This window comes from Protopterus annectens, chromosome 6.part0 (genome assembly GCF_019279795.1).
Source record: "Protopterus annectens isolate FY-2018-M chromosome 6.part0, PAN1.0, whole genome shotgun sequence".
Lineage (NCBI taxonomy): Eukaryota > Metazoa > Chordata > Ceratodontiformes > Protopteridae > Protopterus > Protopterus annectens.
In genome coordinates this window covers 1,873,048,002-1,873,068,497 of record NC_056737.1, presented here as the reverse complement: position 1 = coordinate 1,873,068,497, position 20,496 = coordinate 1,873,048,002, and positions in this window count along the sequence as shown.

Below are 20,496 nucleotides of genomic sequence, written 5' to 3'. Positions count from 1 at the left end.
AGATCTCTGTTGCTTATTTTAAAGCTGTCTCGCTATGTTAAACCCATTTAACATAGCGAAACAGTTTGTAAAAAGCAAAGGAGCCGTTGCTTTTTACAAACTGTTTTGCTATGTTAAATGGGTTTAACATAGCGAGACAGCTTTAAAATAAACAACGGAGATCTCTGTTGCTTATTTTAAAGCTGTCTCGCTATGTTAAACCCAATTAACATAGTGAAACAGTAAAAAGCAACAAAGGTCTTGCTTTCTCCATTGCTTTTGCCCACAGCTCTGATGTACTGCGTAGGCATACGCATGCGCAGTACATCAGAACTACCGCAGAATACCAGACAGCTGCGGAAGGGCAGCAAGGAGGCATTATACAATGCCATTATTTAAAAAAAGTAATTATTTTTTTTCTTAAATAATGTCATTGTATAATAATAACCACTTCTGGGTGTGGGTAATGCTGGATTTACCCACGGTTGGCTTTGTTTGGCCACTCGGGCTTCGCCCTCATGACCAAACCATGCCAACCGTGGGTAAATCCAGCATTAACCACACCCAGGCGTGGGTTATTGCTATATTATTCATAATGTCTTTGTTAGCAATATATCATTATAACTGCAGTGAGCCTGTTCTTTCATCATTATTCTAGATCAGAACAATATTATGTGAAAAATGTTTACTACAGTCTTATTTTTACCTCTGTGATCAGTGAATGTATTAGCTAAGCATTGTTTTTATTTCCATCAATAACTATATGCATGTCTCTCATTTCTGTCACATTTTAATGCCAGATGCAAAAGTGGCATTCAGATAAATTATGTAATGACATTTCTGCGATCATCAATGTAGAAAATAAATCTGATTGGTAGTATTCAGATAGGAATGCAGTGGTTCTCAAGCATGCAAAGATACAACATGCACACCCCATCCCCCACACAGAAATATGTATAGACACGTCTATATGTGTGTACATGCACCCCCACACACATAACACATGTGTGTGTGTGTGTGTGTGTGTGTGTGTGTGTGGGTGTGTGTGTGTGTACAGTCATATATACACAGACATGCATAGGTGCACAAGTGTACACACACATACGTAAACACATATGCATACAGATGAGCACAAATGCACACACACAGGCATGCATGTTCACAAACACACACACACACACACACACACACACACACACACACACACACACACACACACACACACACACTCACTCATACAAATTTCTTACACAAAACATAAAGAGGAAGAGAAAGAGAATGAAGGAGAAAAAGGGTGAGAAAAAAGATTCAGCAGCAAAGAAACAGTTCAGAGTAAGAGACAGACAGAGAGATGCAGTTATAACAAGAAAAAGCTGTTAAATACAAGATAGAAGCTATTTTTTTATTAAGAACTATAGCTATCAGTAATGCATACATTTATTCATTCATTCATTCATGTTTGCATTTATTTGTTTATTTATTTTACCTGTTAACTAGGTAAGTGAAATGATTGAAGGAACTCTTTTCTGTCACATGCCAGTTCAAAATATAATACGAAAAAACAAGTATCTTAAATATTAGAAAATACAATAAACCTATAAATGGACCAGTGATACACTGTGGCAGTAAATGAGACATGGAAAGGGTGTACAGCAGGAACACATTGCATGGCTGTAATCATTGAAGGAAACATAAAACAAGTGCATTGCAAGATACCTTTGCAGATTTCAGATTATTAAGCAGTATCGGTCTAAAAGTGACAGTCTTAAATTTTAGCGGTAGCTGTCTAAAAGTGACAATCTTAATTTGTATTACTAAGGCTATAATGAAGGGAAAAGGTCATAATGCAGAGTGTTAGTAGGGCAAAGTAAGTTAATATATAGGAACCATTCCCATGTAGTAGACTACAGATGATGAGAGTAAAGAACTTCTATTAATATCTCAAGAATTTTTGTGGTAATTAAAATGCTACCTAGAGTAAAAGACAGATTTTTGAATTGTTGGCACTGAATTTAAAAAGGATTTACTGTAAGTGTATATGCAAAAAAACAGACATGCACCATCTTAACCTGTTCACAGAAAGCAGATTAATAATGCTGATATATTTTGGCTTTTATAATATACAGTCACTTCTAGCTTACATGACAAAGAACAGTACATGGATTATGCCAAATATATTTAATCATGTTTTACTTACTAAATAGTTTTAGCATTATTTTACATTTTCACATCAAAGAGCTTTCCCAAAGAGCTCATTGTTAACTAATTAGTAAGCGTACAGGCATTATTGCAGATTAGACTGGTAGAGTCCTATGCACTTGCTGCAAGACCGAAGACTGCAGACTCTGATATCAGTCTTCTTGTCAATAGAAGCCTTCAGGTTTGATTTTTGCATTTGGTTAAAATTAGCATTGATATTTGTCTATTAGTCTGTAACTCACTAGGAACTGCAGAAAAAAGAAAGAAAGAAAGAAAGAAAGAAAGAAAGAAAGAAACAGAACAAAGGCGAATGTTTACCAAATTTTAAGGTACTGATGCCAATCCCAAGAATAAAAATAACAGTTACCTGCCTTTCATGTCTGCATGCAGACATTTTACTGTTGTGATGAGTTCAAAACTATTGTTCTTTATAATTATTTTTTTTTTACTTTACTTTCTGGCATATTGTTTTACTGTGGGAATATTAATTAAAGGAAATAATGTGTCGTGCATTTACAATATTCTTTTTTATTAAACAAGAAACATATTTACTGAATTATCACTTACAACATAGGCAATCATACATTTATATAAATGAAAACAAACCATATTGATATATTTTTATTTGCAAACATAAGTACATCACTTATAATCTTCTATACAGTCATTGTCAGTCAACCATTAATTACATACTCATTCAATCCCTGCCTTCCTTTAAAGTAAACTTCATTCCTCCTCCAAAATATTATTCTGTATGCATTATTCCCACAATTCCCATTTTTTCTATGTAATTTGCTTCTGCCCTTTTCTAAAGATCCCACTTCCAGTTCTTTTATCTCTGTTACTATATTTCAACAAACCAAGTACTTGCACAAACTGTACCAAAATAAGGAAACTACACTCCTTCGCTCCTCAAAAACATCCAGTAAAGAGACCAGTAACACTGGAATAACACTCTTTATTAATGAACTCAAGCTTCTTTGCGAGCTTTTCGTCAGTTTAAAATTCACCAACTTCCTCAGAAACACTGAAAGTCTAAAAATGGAAACAACATCCCTTAAAACACCACTCATTTAAATACCCTTTCATAATGATTAAAGCAATAAAACAAGTTAACGACGTATAAAAATGCTAGAAATAATTAGAAAAAACATTGGAATACCACTGTATAAATGTATGAAAAAACATGAAACATGATTCCCTCGTACTAAATACAGTATATCTTACTTCTGCTTGAAATAAAAATATATAATTAAAAATCATTATAAAAAAATCATTATAAAACTCATTATAAAAATTGCAACACATGAGTCCATGAAATCCCACTAGTTAAATCTAATAGTATTGGGCTCAGTCGCCCAGTTTCCTTACAGGATAAGCAAGGGTTAACTACAGAGACTTCAGGTATGTCCGAACTTATAGATCTGCCATCTAAATTGAATATGTTCAATCAGAGCCTGATGAAATTGAGAAAGATTATGCTGGAAGTGGCTTATTTCAATGAGTCTAAATTAGCTAAAGTTGTCCCCAAAGGTCTTAGGTCCTGGCAATACCCTATGGGGTTGGTGGAGGGATCCACTTTCCATTCAGACTTGATTCAGTTGTTTGACAGGCATGGTTTTGAACTGCTGGACTTGATTAAAGACCGTTACCAACAGGCGGCTGATATTTTAACTAAAGAAATAACCAATTTGGATGTGGAAATCAAGAACGACTTGAATTTCCATCGTTATCTCTTCGAATATGAGAGGTCATTCAACAGTATAGACCAATATATCAACAAAATCACAGCTAACAAAATAAAAATACTCAAAAGGGACATTAAAGCCTATGGGGAGGGTACAGCATATCCTAAACCACCCCCTTCACAAGGTAATTATTTGGCTTCCAGCGTGTGTACTTTGGGAAGTACTAGAAACTCCATCATGGGAGAGAGGGCAAATTCCAGTGTCACCATCCAAGGGGAGTCTGATAATTCATACCTGGAGAGGAAATTCAATGGAGTGATCATTTGGCTCAACAACAGCGAGCTTCCTTTACTGTCCAGGAGACAGACCAGTCAAATTTTCAGAATTCAGCCTCTCATCATTCCTCCTACCAGGGCCAGAAGACTAGGAACAAATCCAGGAACAGGAGGAATTAGATGAGTCCCAGGATGTAGAAGTCCAGCTTTCTAGAAAGACATTTATTACTACCAATGCTGATTCGGACTTCGACATCTATAACTTTTCTGACTTTCACTTTTACAGTGAACTGGTGGAATTATTAGCCAAGGGCCTCAATTTCGTCCCTACCAAAAGGGCGGATCCGTCTAAAACTTTACTGGAATTGAAGTTATTTGTCAGAAAGTTAAGTTTGTTCTTCTTGTTGGGCCAGGGTTCTAGAGATTTGGGTGTTTTTAGCATCCCTAGTACCTATAATCCTCCTTTATGTCCATCACCTGAAGTGTTCGAACAGATTTGTGAACTGGACATCCATCATCTATTATGCACACCCTCTTTATCCCATGATGTAAAGTTTAACATTAGTAAGATAGAAAGAGACCTTTTGGATCTTCTTTGTAAAGCACCAGTTAGAGTCATGGCACCTGATAAAGGGGGAGGCTTGGTAGTGATGAACCAATGTGATTATATCAGGAAAATGGAGGATATTTTGTCTACTGATACTTACAAGGAAATATCTAAGAACGAGTTAAATATAGGCATTGCTAGAATTGCAGGTTATTATAACGATATGTTTATTAATAATACAATAGATCTACATTTATTTAATTACATATCTATACCAGCACTTAAAAGTCCTATAATTTTTGGTTCTCCCAAAATTCACAAAAAGCTTGAAGACCCCCCTATGCGCCCGTTGGTCAGTGCTAGAAGGAGCATAACCTATGCAGGGGCTAAGGTGGTTGATTCTATTTTGAAGAAATATGTAGCGAGTGAAGTTCAGATTTCAAAGGACTCTTGGTCATTTTTGTCAAGAGTAAATCAAACCCCTTATAGAGCTGATAGTTATTTTTTAACTATAGATGTGAAGGATTTATATTCTTCTATCCCTCATACAGTGGCACTGGATTGGATTTCGATTTTGATGAATGTTAAAGGAGCACCCAAGGAGGAAATACAATTGGTCAGCGAATTGCTGGATATAATTTTATCCAACAATTACATATCCTTTAACAACAAATACTATTTAAAGAAAATTGGGGTACCTATGGGTTTTCCATGCGGTGCTAGTGTAGCGAATTTGGTGATGGCATTTTGGGAGAGGGAATATGTATTTACATATCCTCTGTTTTAGGAAAAGGTACTGTTATATACACGCTTTTTGGATGATATTTTTATCATACTAAAAGGAGAAATAACTACAGTGGATCTACTTTTAAATCACTTCAACTCTTCTACTGATTTCTTAAAATTCACTTTCCAAGTGGAAAGTGACAGAATTTCTTATTTGGATGTTGATCTTTCTAAAGAGAGGGAAACTAATCGTTACATAGCTAGAATACACCGCAAAGAAACATTCTCTAACAGCTACCTCCAATTTAGCAGTTGTCACCCTTTTTCTCAAAATAAATCTATCATTAAGGGGCAACTGGTGAGGGCTGCGAGAATGGTGACTCGAGACAGTGACTTTGCTAATGAATGTAAATTCATGGAGAGTCTTTTCTTAACAAGAGGGTACCCGGCTGATCTAATTTTGGACTTGGTTTGTGAAGTCCATAATAAGCGGGTGTCAGGTTTTTATGTTCCCATATTAAATTCTTCCAATACCAGTGAGAATACAAGTTCAGCAGTTAAAACTAGCAAGATAATCCACCCCTTTAGTCTTATTCTCACATATAATGTGGATGTAAAGGATATTATTTTTATTATTTATAAGTATTGGAGTTATCTCATGCAAGATGGGCTGTGTAGAGCAAATGCAAGGGGGGGTTTTTTTTTTTTAAAGGGTTAAAATAATGGGTATAGTTCCCCATACTAAAGGGGTGGCGTAAGCCACAAAACAATGGGCTAGGCTTATAAATGCCCTCGGGCAGATAGCCTAGTATGAACCTATGAACCTATGAACCTATAAAAATGCTAGAAATAATTAGAAAAAACATTGGAATACCACTGTATAAATGTATGAAAAAACATGAAACATGATTCCCTCGTACTAAATACAGTATATCTTACTTCTGCTTGAAATAAAAATATATAATTAAAAATCATTATAAAAAATCATTATAAAACTCATTATAAAAATTGCAACACATGAGTCCATGAAATCCCACTAGTTAAATCTAATAGTATTGGGCTCAGTCGCATAGTTTCCTTACAGGATAAGCAAGGGTTAACTACAGAGACTTCAGGTATGTCCGAACTTATAGATCTGCCATCTAAATTGAATATGTTCGATCAGAGCCTGATGAAATTGAGAAAGATTATGCTGGAAGTGGCTTATTTCAATGAGTCTAAATTAGCTAAAGTTGTCCCCAAAGGTCTTAGGTCCTGGCAATACCCTACGGGGTTGGTGGAGGGATCCACTTTCCATTCAGACTTGATTCAGTTGTTTGACAGGCATGGTTTTGAACTGCTGGACTTGATTAAAGACCGTTACCAACAGGCGGCTGATATTTTAACTAAAGAAATAACCAATTTGGATGTGGAAATCAAGAACGACTTGAATTTCCATCGTTATCTCTTCGAATATGAGAGGTCATTCAACAGTATAGACCAATATATCAACAAAATCACAGCTAACAAAATAAAAATACTCAAAAGGGACATTAAAGCCTATGGGGAGGGTACAGCATATCCTAAACCACCCCCTTCACAAGGTAATTATTTGGCTTCCAGTGTGTGTACTTTGGGAAGTACTAGGAACTCCATCATGGAAGAGAGGGCAAATTCCAGTGTCACCATCCAAGGGGAGTCTGATAATTCATACCTGGAGAGGAAATTCAATGGAGTGATCATTTGGCTCAACAACAGCGAGCTTCCTTTACTGTCCAGGAGACAGACCAGTCAAATTTTCAGAATTCAGCCTCTCATCATTCCTCCTACCAGGGCCGGAAGACTAGGAACAAATCCAGGAACAGGAGGAATTAGATGAGTCCCAGGATGTAGAAGTCCAGCTTTCTAGAAAGACATTTATTACTACCAATGCTGATTCGGACTTCGACATCTATAACTTTTCTGACTTTCACTTTTCCAGTGAACTGGTGGAATTATTAGCCAAGGGCCTCAATTTCGTCCCTACCAAAAGGGTGGATCTGTCTAAAACTTTACTGGAATTGAAGTTATTTGTCAGAAAGTTAAGTTTGTTCTTCTTGTTGGGCCAGGGTTCTAGAGATTTGGGTGTTTTTAGCATCCCTAGTACCTATAATCCTCCTTTATGTCCATCACCTGAAGTGTTCGAACAGATTTGTGAACTGGACATCCATCATCTATTATGCACACCCTGTTTATCCCATGATGTAAAGTTTAACATTAGTAAGATAGAAAGAGACCTTTTGGATCTTCTTTGTAAAGCACCAGTTAGAGTCATGGCACCTGATAAAGGGGGAGGCTTGGTAGTGATGAACCAATGTGATTATATCAGGAAAATGGAGGATATTTTGTCTACTGATACTTACAAGGAAATATCTAAGAACGAGTTAAATATAGGCATTGCTAGAATTGCAGGTTATTATAACGATATGTTTATTAATAATACAATAGATCTACATTTATTTAATTACATATCTATACCAGCACTTAAAATTCCTATAATTTTCGGTTCTCCCAAAATTCACAAAAAGCTTGAAGACCCCCCTATGCGCCCGTTGGTCAGTGCTAGAGGGAGCATAACCTATGCAGGGGCTAAGGTGGTTGATTCTATTTTGAAGAAATATGTAGTGAGTGAAGTTCAGATTTCAAAGGACTCTTGGTCATTTTTGTCAAGAGTAAATCAAACCCCTTATACAGCTGATAGTTATTTTTTAACTATAGATGTGAGGGATTTATATTCTTCTATCCCTCATACAGTGGCACTGGATTGGATTTCAATTTTGATGAATGTTAAAGGAGCACCCAAGGAGGAAATACAATTGGTCAGCAAATTGCTGGATATAATTTTATCCAACAATTACATATCCTTTAACAACAAATACTATTTACAGAAAATTGGGGTACCTATGGGTTTTCCATGCGGTGCTAGTGTAGAGAATTTGGTGATGGCATTTTGGGAGAGGGAATATGTATTTACGTATCCTCTGTTTTAGGAAAAAGTACTGTTATATACACGCTTTTTGGATGATATTTTTATCATACTAAAAGGAGAAATAACTACAGTGGATCTACTTTTAAATCACTTCAACTCTTCTACTGATTTCTTAAAATTCACTTTCCAAGTGGAAAGTGACAGAATTTCTTATTTGGATGTTGATCTTTCTAAAGAGAGGGAAACTAATCATTACATAGCTAGAATACACCGCAAAGAAACATTCTCTAACAGCTACCTCCAATTTAGCAGTTGTCACCCTTTTTCTCAAAATAAATCTATCATTAAGGGGCAACTGGTGAGGGCTGCGAGAATGGTGACTCGAGATAGTGACTTTGCTAATGAATGTAAATTCATGGAGAGTCTTTTCTTAACGAGAGGGTACCCGGCTGATCTAATTTTGGACTTGGCTTGTGAAGTCCATAATAAGCGGGTGTCAGGTTTTTATGTTCCCATATTAAATTCTTCCAATACCAGTGAGAATACAAGTTCAGCAGTTAAAACTAGCAAGATAATCCACCCCTTTAGTCTTATTCTCACATATAATGTGGATGTAAAGGATATCATTTTTATTATTTATAAGTATTGGAGTTATCTCATGCAAGATGGGCTGTGTAGAGCAAATGCAAGGGAATTCCCCAAAATAACATTAAGGAGGGGTAAAATCCTAAAAAAATATCTTAGAGTCCCAGTATGAGCGTATGTTGGCAAGATCTGGCATGTATAAATGTAACATGTGCCGGTATTGTAAGTTTATTATGGTGGCTCATCTTTTGTCATCAGAGGATTTAGATATACTATTCAAGGTAGATTCAACTGTACCAGTTCAGGAGTTGTTTATTTAGCCCAGTGTTTTCATTGCCTAGTTTTCTACATCGGCAAGACCGATAGAAAACTAAATGAGTGTATCTACGAACATACATACGCAATTAGAGAAGGTAAGGTAGAAAATGCATTGGCAAAACACGTAAAGGAAAATCCTTCCCACCTTTTCTCATTTACTATCATTGATCATGTTAGATCGGATGGCAGGGGTGCCGTTGATTCTCTCATTCTGCTATGGCAATTAAGATTGGATGCCTGCCACCATCCGGTATCAACGATAGGTTGTCTATTTCTTGCATATTGAGATTAAAGAGCCTCATGAGATAGGGCGTAGCATTAGTTATTCTATTTTATTTTATTGTTGTTTTCACTTTATTTCAATTTCATCAGTACTAGGGATTATATATTTATTGTTCAATAGAATACTATTAGATTTAACTAGTGGGATATCATGGACTCACGTGTTGCAATTTTTATAATTATTTTTATAATGATTTTTTATAATGATTTTTAATTATATATTTTTATTTCAAGCAGAAATAAGATATACTGTATTTAGTACAAGGGAATCATATTTCATGTTTTTTCATACTTTTATACAATGGTATTCCAATGTTTTTTCTAATTATTTCTAGCGTTTTCATACGTCGTTAACTTGTTTTATTGCTTTAATCATTATGAAAGGGTATTTAAATGAGTGGTGTTTTAAGTGATATTGTTTCCATTTTTACGCTTTCAGTGTTTCTGAGGAAGTTGGTGAATTTTAAACTGGCGAATTGCTCGCAAAGAAGCTTAAGTTCATTAATAAAGTCTGTTATCCCAGTGTTGCTGGTCTCTTTACTGGATGTTTTTGAGGAGCGAAGGAGTGTAGTTTCCTTATTCTGTTACTATATTCACTACATCTATGTAATACAGTTGGGACATTGATTTCCATTGTCTACTAAATGACATTTGGGACAAACCAATTTGTCCAGGACCATCTTTGGGGATGAAAGTGGTGGGGGGTGGTAGTATAGGAGGAATAGTGAAGGAGGGAGGGTGGGGGTTTTGTTGTGGTTAGATAGGTAGCTGGGCTTTGTGTATTAAGGGGTTAATTGGTTTGGAGAGTTAGAAGAAGTGATGTACGTTTAGGGAGGGACTATGCTTTTATAGTTTAGCAGCAGAGGAAGTGGGGTCACATTTTGGTGTGAGTTGTTGAAGCTAACCCGCATCCAGGATGACCTGTAGGTACTTCAGTCAAAGGTAGGCTTTGGATGATGTGTGTGAGGGATGGTGTGCATCAGTTTGGGTTGGTAAGGCTGGCTGCGGAGTGTAGATATGTTCTCTTTTTTTTTCCCCTGCATTACGAGATGAGTGGAATGGGGATATGGGGCATCTGTGGAGTGTAGGTTTTAAGAAGGATGAGTGGAGAAGGGCCTCAGTGTTAGTTACAGGTGCTGGGGAGGAGTAGAGAAGCATGGCCGGTGGGTGTGTGTGTTACTTATCTTGCCCATGTTTGAGTAAATATGGTGCCTCTGGTAATAGCTGCAGTTTCCCGGATCCCCTGTATTACCTTATGCTGGTTCTCCTCATTTCCCAGGCTGGTCCTGGTGACCGTGTGGTATGTCATTCCTGAGGGGAGGAGGAGCAGGGCCTTCTGTGGGGTACTTGGTGTTTCATCATCACTATCCAGCATTAAGGTTGGTTTTGGCTTGACCAGGGGTGGGAGAGTTGAAGATGAGGAGCTTTTATCTGCCTCAGGGGTAGGCCTTTGAGTACAGGTTTTGTGGCCATTTTCCAGATGAGGAACCATTCCTTCACAAAGGTTAAGGCTCTGCTCATGCGCTGTCAAGTGCTGAGCCATTATTTCACCTCGGCACACCAGAGATCCTTGCTTTGTAGTCTCGAAGCTCTACTGGGGGGAATAGGACGTATAAAAAGAAAAAACAAAGAATTTCAGTGAAGCTAGCCTGATACATTTTATGTATAAAGGGGTAGGCACACAGAAGGTGATGGCTTTTGTAAAGGCCACAGATGATGCTAGTCAGCTACTCTTTGTGAATCGTGGTTTTAAGCTGGCCAACAGCTTGCAGGCTGGAAAGTGTGCTAAGCTACACTTTACAGAAGCAAAGGGGGTGAGTGCAAAAAAGCGAAGAAGGAGCTATTAGTCCACCCAAAAAAATAAATAAATAAATAATAAAAGGATTAAACTGAAATAGGGACTTTCACAGTGCAGTCAGGGTCCAGGGGGGGTGGGTGTTAAAGCTCTGATGTGATTGTTGGGTCGGCAGATGGATTAAGAATCGGTCTGCCATTTTAGAAGTGTCTCAGCTTGTCCCTGAGATTGGTGGATTTGAGAGCTGTTGAGTGTCCTAGTGGGCTAAAGCACTATTGAGAGCTGTGGAGTGTCCTAGTGGGCTAAAGCACTATGCTGTAGGTGACAGGGTCCTTGGTGCAATTCTTAAAGTACTGACTTCAGTACTTGGCAGGAGTGTAGATTGGTGAGACAGAGCTGAGTTGCCTTAGTGGGCTTGGGCACTGTCTTGTAGTGACCACTGAAGGAAGAGACAGTAAGTTTGTTTAATGGGGAAATGGATTGAGGTGGCTAAAAGTTTATGGCTGTAATCACTGATTAATTTGTTTTTCTCCAGATGGCTAACTTTCAGAAACTTTGGAAGTGTTGGGAGGTGATAGTGGCACAGGTGGAAGAACTTTTCCAAGGGAAGTCTACTGTCGATGCAGAGGTGCTAAACCAGGTGAAGGAATCCAGTCAGAAGAAGAGGTGATCCACTCCAAGGGCAATGACTTGTGGCAAGAGGCAGTGAGTATCAAAGGAGGTGGTTCCAGTTGGCCCATCAATGCCAGGCGGGACTCAAGACAGAGGATCAGATCAGGTAACGATCTTACTTCAGCTGTCTTGATAGGTAGGGTAGGCAGTGAGAATGCAGGGGTAGCTGGTGAGGACAGGGAGTCTTGTGGGATGGAGTTTGGAAGCTAATGGAATACCATGGGGGGGTGCAGTTATGGAGGCTGGCAGGGTTTCTGAGTCCATTGGGGGGAGGCAGTTAGGGGGCAGCAAAGGATGAGGCTTGGAACTAGGTTCTGATTTCGGCCTTCACCTGGGTGACTGGTTAACCACACAGGCCCTGGGTCAGAAAGCAGGTGCAGTCATTTTGACACCACACATTCCTTCAGCAGTCAAAGAAAAAATTTGGAAAGGGGAGTGCGTGGATGTCTTTGAGCTAATTGATGCAGAGGGGGTGCAGCATCTGGTTGAAGAGGAGTCAGCTAACAGTAAGGATTTGCTGGCCACCTTGGCTATATTGGGAAGAAAGAGGGTAGGTAAAAATTTGTCCTAGGACATGGGATAACTGGGTGGTAGGTTTAGTTTATTACATGGTGGTGCAGCTGGAAAAGGGCGGGACTTTGGCTATGCCACTATTGGGTTATTTTCTCACAATTCAGGAGGTGCAGCATTTATGTCCAGGGAATGCTTGGTTATGGTATGATCAGAGGTTCCAGAAGTGAAAAATCTGTGGACCTTTCTCTTCGCTGGGAAGTGCAGCATCAAATCTGGTTGGCTACCATGATGGACAGTTATGGGGGGATTAGTAGAGGAGGAAAAGGGGGAGAAGGGGTTGATGTGTGTTGGGCCTTTAATGGTAGTAGTTGTGCATGGGTAGGGTGCAATGTCTTGCACTCTTGTTCAAGGTGTGGGGGAATCATCTGGCCATTCACTGCAGGTGCTGAGAGATCAATTCGATGATTTCCAACTTCACATCAGGGAAAGGCAGTTTTCCTTCTGCAAAGGGTTTCAGAACTTTAGGGGTAGATGTAATTTTCATGGACTTTGTGGAGGAGGCCTTTTTGAGGGGTAGGGGAAGCGTCACCTTTTGCCATTAGAGTGGAGATTTTCTGATGGATGCTCCAAGGCTTTCTGGATCTTGTGCTTAAGGAGGAGATATTAGATGGGTTTTATCATGGTTTCTCTATTAAATGTAGGGAAGTTGGAGATGGGATGGTTTGCAAGAATCCACATTCAGTGTGGGGCAAGGAGGACATTTTGTGGAATTTGGTTGAGAAGGAGTGCCAGGTGGATCAGTTATTGGGCCCTTTTGACAGTCCGCCATTTGACACCTTTAAGGTTTCTCCATTGGGTTTGGTACCAAAAAAACGGGTGGGGAAGTTCAGGTTGATTCACCACTTGTCATATCCCAAAGAAGGCTCCATTAATGATTTAATCGCAGGGGTGGATGCCAGCATGAGTTATGCATCCTTAGATGATCCTGTTGGGGTTATTGGGAGTTTTAAGGAGCCATGGTTAGTGAAGGTGAACATTGAGTCTGCCTTTCATTTGTGGCCAATCAGGCAGGGGATTGACTGTTACTGGCCATGGTAGTAGGTAACACATTTTATTTTGACAAGGCTATGCCAATGGGTTGTTCAGTTGCATGTGTAACTTTTGAGAAATTCAGTATGGTACTTCAATTGGTGTGGCAGCAGAGGGTTGGTAAGCATAAGGCAGTACATTACTTGGATGATTTTTTGTTAGTTGGGGAGGGACAAGAAGGTGCGCAGGAAAGGCTGCAGAAATTTCTATGTATGTGTGGTGAGTTAAGGGTCCCTTTGGCTCTGCATAAGTTGGAAGGTCCAGCAAAGGCTTTGGAATTTTTGGGTTTAATGGTGGATGCAGAATGGGGATTGTTTTGCCTGCCCATGGATAAGATAGACAGACTGAAAGCTACAATAAGATTGGTTGTGACTAAGGATAAGGTATGGATCTGGACAGTTATGGAGCTGTTAGAGTTGCTGAATTTCATGTGTTTGGTGGTACACCTAGGGCATACTTTCTGTATGTCAGTGGCCTTTTTGTTGAAAGGGAGTAAGAGCAAACACCATTGGGTTAGGGTGATTAAGTTGGTTCAGGAGGATTTGTTGCTTTGGTTGTGTTTCTTGGATCAGTTCAATGGAATTTCTTTTGGCAGGCAGACTAGTTGGGGCAAGAAGAACTTCAATTATTCACAGATGCAGCATGGGGCATTGGCATGGGGGCTTATTTTGGGGGACAGTTGTTTGCAGCTAGATGTCCTCTGCATTGGAAGGAAGAATGGAAAAGGGAGGTCGCATTTTTGGAATTGATGCCGATTTGGGCAGCTTTGGTAATTTGGAAAGAGCATTTGTGGGGAAAGTGGGTCATTTTTCATTTGGATAACATAGCAGTGGAGCAGGTGTTACAGAAGAAGATGGCCAGGTCAGAATTATTATTGTTAATTTTGCGTAAGTTGGTTTTACAGAGTATGATAATTAACTTTTCATTTACAGGAGTGCAAGTGTCTGGGGTGAGTAACACCATTGCTGATAGCTAATCCCAGTTTCAGTTTCCCAGGTTTTGGCTGTTGGCACCAGAGGCAGAGGAAGTGCTGGTACTCTTGTCAGAGGAGGTATGGAACCTTGGGTCAAGGTAACCAGGAGGGTGGTGCATCAATCTTGGGCGGTATCTACAAGGAAGGCTTACAGTAGGGCTCTTGGTGAATTTGATCAGTTTGTTTTACAATTGCCAGAAGATGAAGGTGTTTGGTCTGAGGAGTTACTGCTTCATTATTTAGCTCAAGCCTGGGGTTTAGGTAAAGCCTTACCAATGGTTATGGTGGATTTAGCTGCAATTAGTATATTTGCACAGATATCAGGGTTACATGACTTTACAAAGTCTTGGATGGTTGGGCGTAGGTTAAAGGGATGGGGAAGAATGGTGGGGGAGTGTCATGATATGCATTGGCCTTTGACGTGGGCATTGTTGGAGGTCTTACTAAAGGGTTTAGCTTTGCTGGAAGGTAACTATTTGGATTATATTATGTGGGTTACATTGTGTGTATGGTTATATTTTGGTGTGTTCTGTGTGTCTGAGCTGTTAGGATCATTACTTTGGAGGGATGTAATGATAGGCACTGGGATGGTTATTATTGGATTATGGAAGACTAAGACAGATCAGTTGGGGAGAGGCGCATCGATAGTGTTCAAAGAAGATAGGCATGTTAGGCTTTGCCCAGTAAGGTAGGCTATACAATTAAGATGAACTCAGGTGGGGGACCTGGATGATTTGGTTTTCCGTTCAGTGGATGGCAGGAGGGTGACAAGTGGTCGGCTAGTGCATGTCATCAGGATGGTTTTCGTTATACCGGTTTTCCATTGGAGAAGTTTGCATCTCGTTCCTTTTGCATTGGTAGGGCTTCAGATCTGGCTAGGGACGGCAGTTCCATTGAGGTTATTAAAAGAGTGGGGAGGTGGTCTTCTAATGCATTTTTTCATATATTAGATAAGGTTCACATTGAGTATGTTATTCATTTTCTTTTCTTTTCTTTTAGGAAAGCAGATTGTCATCCTGGGTCATTCTTACATCTACTGGGCAGAGAAATGGGCAGAGTTTAGGGTGGATGGGCAGAATCTGGGTTTTTCTTAGTTAGGTTGGACAGTTACTTGGCATGGGGTTAGAGGGCTTAGATGGGAGCAATTGATGCATGACTTTGAGGTGGTAAGACTAAGAGTAGGTTATCCGCAAATATTAGTGGTGCATTTGGGGGATAATGACCTGGGTATCCTTTCAAAGAAGCAGTTGGATATTATAATAGAGGATTTGTTTAGGTTGTGGACTTTGTGCCCTAGTATGTGTATAGCATGGTCAGCGATAGTTCCACATTTGACGGGGAGGAATGCAATCAGTTATCAGGCTACTGAAAGGGTTCAGAGGTTTGTTAATCAGAGGTTGGCCAAACAATTGGGGGAGTTAGGTATGTATACTATAGAACATAGGGATTTCAGATATAGTGACATTGCTTGGTTTCAATCGGATGGAGTGCATTTGAGTGATGTGGGATGAGATTTGTTTAATGTTCACTTGAAATTGTTTCTAGAGGGTATGGTGAAGGCTAGGAGATGAGGGGGGAACAACCTGGAAGCAGACTGGTGGGAAGAGAAGAGGGACAGGATTGTCCTCTTCTGTTCCCCCTCTAGGTAAGGGTGTTGATGGCTTTGAGTTCAGGGATCAAGTGAGTTGATGGACACTGCTTGATAATTGAGTTTATTTGGACATTGTTTAATTTGAAAGGGGTGAGGAAGTATGCTGCCCATCTAAGTTTGGTCAGAGTGACTAGGTACGCTGCCCTGATGGATGACTGCACAAGGTCAGTGGATACACTGCCATGATGAATGATTCAGCCAGGGTGATTGGTTACACTGCCCTGAGATTGTTTGAACTAATGTGAAGTTTCCAGTTATTTGTTTATGTGAATAAAGTTAATAATTGGTTTTATTAATAAAGGTTGTCAACTATCTTTTGGTGTTGGTGTGAGTTATTTAAAGGGGAGCCGGGACAAACCAATTTGCCCAGGACCCTCTTTGGGGGAGAATGCGGGTGGGGGTGTGGGTAGTATAGGAGGAATGGTGAAGGAGGGAGAGTGGGGGGTTTGGTGTGGGTAGATAGGTAGCTGGGCATTGTGTATTAAGGGGTTAATTGGTTTGGAGAGTTAGAGGAAGTGATGCAGGTTTAGGGAGGGACTTTGCTTTTATAGTTTAACAGCAGAGGAAGTGGGGTCATATTTTGGCATGAGTTTTTGACCCTGCCTCCCATTTCCATGTTGTGTTAGCTTGTGTGCAGTGAGTGCAGTGGTGGAGAAGAGGGACAGGATTGTTCTCTTCTGTTCACCTTCTAGGTGAGGGTGTTGATGGCATTGAGTTTGGGGGTCAAGTGACTTGATAGACACTGCTTGATAATTGAGATTATTTGGACATTGTTTAATTTTAAAGGGGTGAGGAAGTATGCTGCCCATCTAAGGTTTGGTCAGAGTGAGTAGATACGCTGCCCTGATGGATGATTGAACAGGGTGAGTGGATACACTGCCCTGATCAACAACTCAGCCAGCATGAGTGGTTATGCTGCCCTGAGGTTGTTTGAAATAATGTGAAGTTTCTAGTTTTTTGTTTATGTGAATAAAGTTAATAATTGGTTGTATTAATAAAGGTTGTCAACTGTCTTTTGGTGTTGGTGTGAGTTATTTAAAGGGGGTCTGGGACAACTGCTTTCTTGCCAACCACTATAATGAAAATCTACAAGGCCTTACCATGTCTAATCAATTCTGTTTCTGTATTACAGTTCAAAAAATTATTTCCTTAGTTATACTAATTTGCTCACCCATTATTTCTGACAGAGTAGTCTACAAGGAATTTGTAAAGCCTGCCAAGTCATTACAGTCCCCAGAAATATGTCCCCGGTTACCTCTTTTTTTCCCTATCGTACCTCCAACATTGCAGCTTATCTAAGGAAAAATTCTCAGGAGTCTGCTTGGGGTATAAAATACCTATGCAATACTTCATAGCAAAGAGCCTAAATCATCTAGACTTTCTTGCATATTTGGGAGCCATACATATATCTTTTCATTGTTTCTTTGTGACCTGCTTATCCAGTCCCTCTTCCCAAATCCTTTCTGACTGCCTCTGATCAAGCCCTACAGGTATCATACAATATTTTATATGCCCTACTAATTATCTCTTTTTAACACCAGATTCTGTTTTAGATTGTACTAAAAGCCCTACCAGTGCCAGTCTTTTACTTAGCTTCCACCTATTCCTTTCTCTTTGCCTATACTCTGACATCATTCCTTGATAGGGAAGGCAATCTCTAGCCTGCATTCCAAATTAATTATTGACCTCTTCCCATTCTGTTGCTATTGCTTCTGTAATTATTTGCTCCCAATAACTTGATTCCTTTGCCAGTTTCCTCCAATAAATTCCATCTCCCTCATGTCTATTTTTTGTACCCATAATTGCAGTCTTCTCTATTGGAAGAATCTCCTTTTTCCATTCTTGTGTTGATTTACTTCTTAGAATACTTTCTGCTACTTTATGTATATAATATTCTATATGGTTATTGTTATTCTCCTTAAAGATCTGCATCCAAAATCCCAGTCTCTAGTTATTTCTTGATCTTCACCCCTGTTTTATTATCATCCATTTCCACCCTGAATAACAGCGTTCTGCTTGTGCTACGTATAGGAGGGGTCTATATTAGAACGCCGAAGTTTCGAAACTTTGAATGTTCTAATATCAAACCATATTAAATGAAAGCTGAAAACATTGAACATACAGAACAGCGAAGTTTTTCTGAGGGAAAAAATCTGCTGTTCCAAAACACATATACACAACACAAGCACACCAAACAAACAGCAATCCACACACAAATGCCTAAAATCTTACACCTAACCCTACACTAAACTATACATACACCACTAACTATCCACTTACCTTAACCCAAACCCTAACCCTAAGGTCCTTTACTATCGCACATTCACCTCACCCATGCCCTAACTTACCTACCCCACCCTAACCCTCACATCCACACAATCACACACTTACCTGGCCCATACCCTAACCCTAACTCACCTAACCTACCCTAACCCTCACGTCCACACAATCGCTCACATACCTAACCCGCACCCTAACCCTAACTAACCTAACCCGTGCTAAATCGCACGCACTTATCTGAACCCGACCCGTAACATTCCACCACAGTGCTGAAAATACTGAAGCAACAGAAACGGACAACCGAATTCTTTCCCTAGGAAAAAAATGTGTTTTTTTGCTGCTTCGATATTTTCAGCATTCGCTGAATATGGGTCGATATTAGAACATTCAAAGTTTTGAAACTTCAATGTTCTAATATAGACCCGTATAGGAGTCTTAACTATGTAGCTCCAAAATACCCCTTCAAAGCAGATAATCCCTAACCACCTTGCCCTGTTGGAAAGATCATCTTATCCCACTTGACTCTTGCCCTCTTCCCCTCTCATATAAGATTCTAAATGACTTTAGGGATTCCCTGCAAACTGCTTTGTTGGAGATGCTGGGGGAGTGGATTGGTTTGACTGGGGAAATTATTTTATTGAGCTATGATACAGAATCGGAATTGCCTAAACATAATAAAGACTTGCTGAGTATAATTATGGTGGCTGCCAATAAAGCAATTACTAGAAGATGGAAATCAAAGTCTAGACCAACTTTACTAGAAGTAGTGAATATAGTAACAGAGGTAAAACAACTGGAATTGCAATCTTTAGAAAATGGACAGAGAAAACTATATAGAAAAAAATGGGAATTGTGGGAACAATATATGTATAGAAGGAATGAGGGTTTCAATGAGCCATATAATGCTTAACTGGCAATGACTGGATAGATTATAAGTGATGTATAATGTTTGCAACTACAGTGTTTCATTGGTGTCTGTGATGTATAATGTTTGCAACTAAAGTGGTGTCAATGTTTGTTTTTCATTTATATAAATGTAAGATTGCCTATGTCATATGTGATAATTTAATAAAGATGTTTATTGAAAAAAAAAACTAACTAAAAACATTTTCACCTTTCGTATTTTGCTACCCGTATCCATAAAACAGAGCTTCAAATTTATTTTTAGTCTCTTTCCACATATCCTTAGCTGCCATAACAGAATCCATTTTTAATCCATATTCCTAAATACTTCATTTTATCATGCCACATAAATATGGGTTTTGCTAAACCAGTTCATGTGTGGGTGCATAGGTTACAGTTACTGCCTTTTATCTTCATTAATTTTGTATAATGAAAAGGCTTGAAACTGTTTCAGAATGCTCCACAACAGTGAAATCCCCTTTGCTGGTTTTATCAAGTACAAAATGATATAATCTACAAATAAAGCAAACTTTTTGTGATTACCATACCAATTATGTCATTAAATGTCTGAGTCCCGTATTTTCTTTGCTAATGGTTCTAAATATGATACAAAGAAAGGTGAAAGAAGATAAACCTGTCGGGTTCCTCTGCCTAAACAGAACTTATCAGGGAGGAACCCCCCCACATTAATGTTTGCCTCTGATCCCTCATATCTCCGTCTAATCACCCTTATTTATAAGGGAATCTAAATGCTTCCATTGCCCTACTTATGAAATCACAGTTTACTCTGTTGAATGCTTTCGGTACTTCAAGACCCGCCAACAGCAGTGGTATTTTCTTACCCTCTGGGTCATCATTGTTCTATTAATGTAAAATGCTTGCCTCCCCTTCCACAAAACCACATTGATCCATATCTATCAATTTTGGCATCACCTTGGGCATTCCTTTAGCCATTATAGACAAAAACACTTTAGAATCATGGTTTAGAATCAAAATGGGCCTATATGAACCTGGATCTGATGGGTATTTCCCCTCTTCAGTTATTACAGCCACTGCAACTTTCTTCCAGGATGT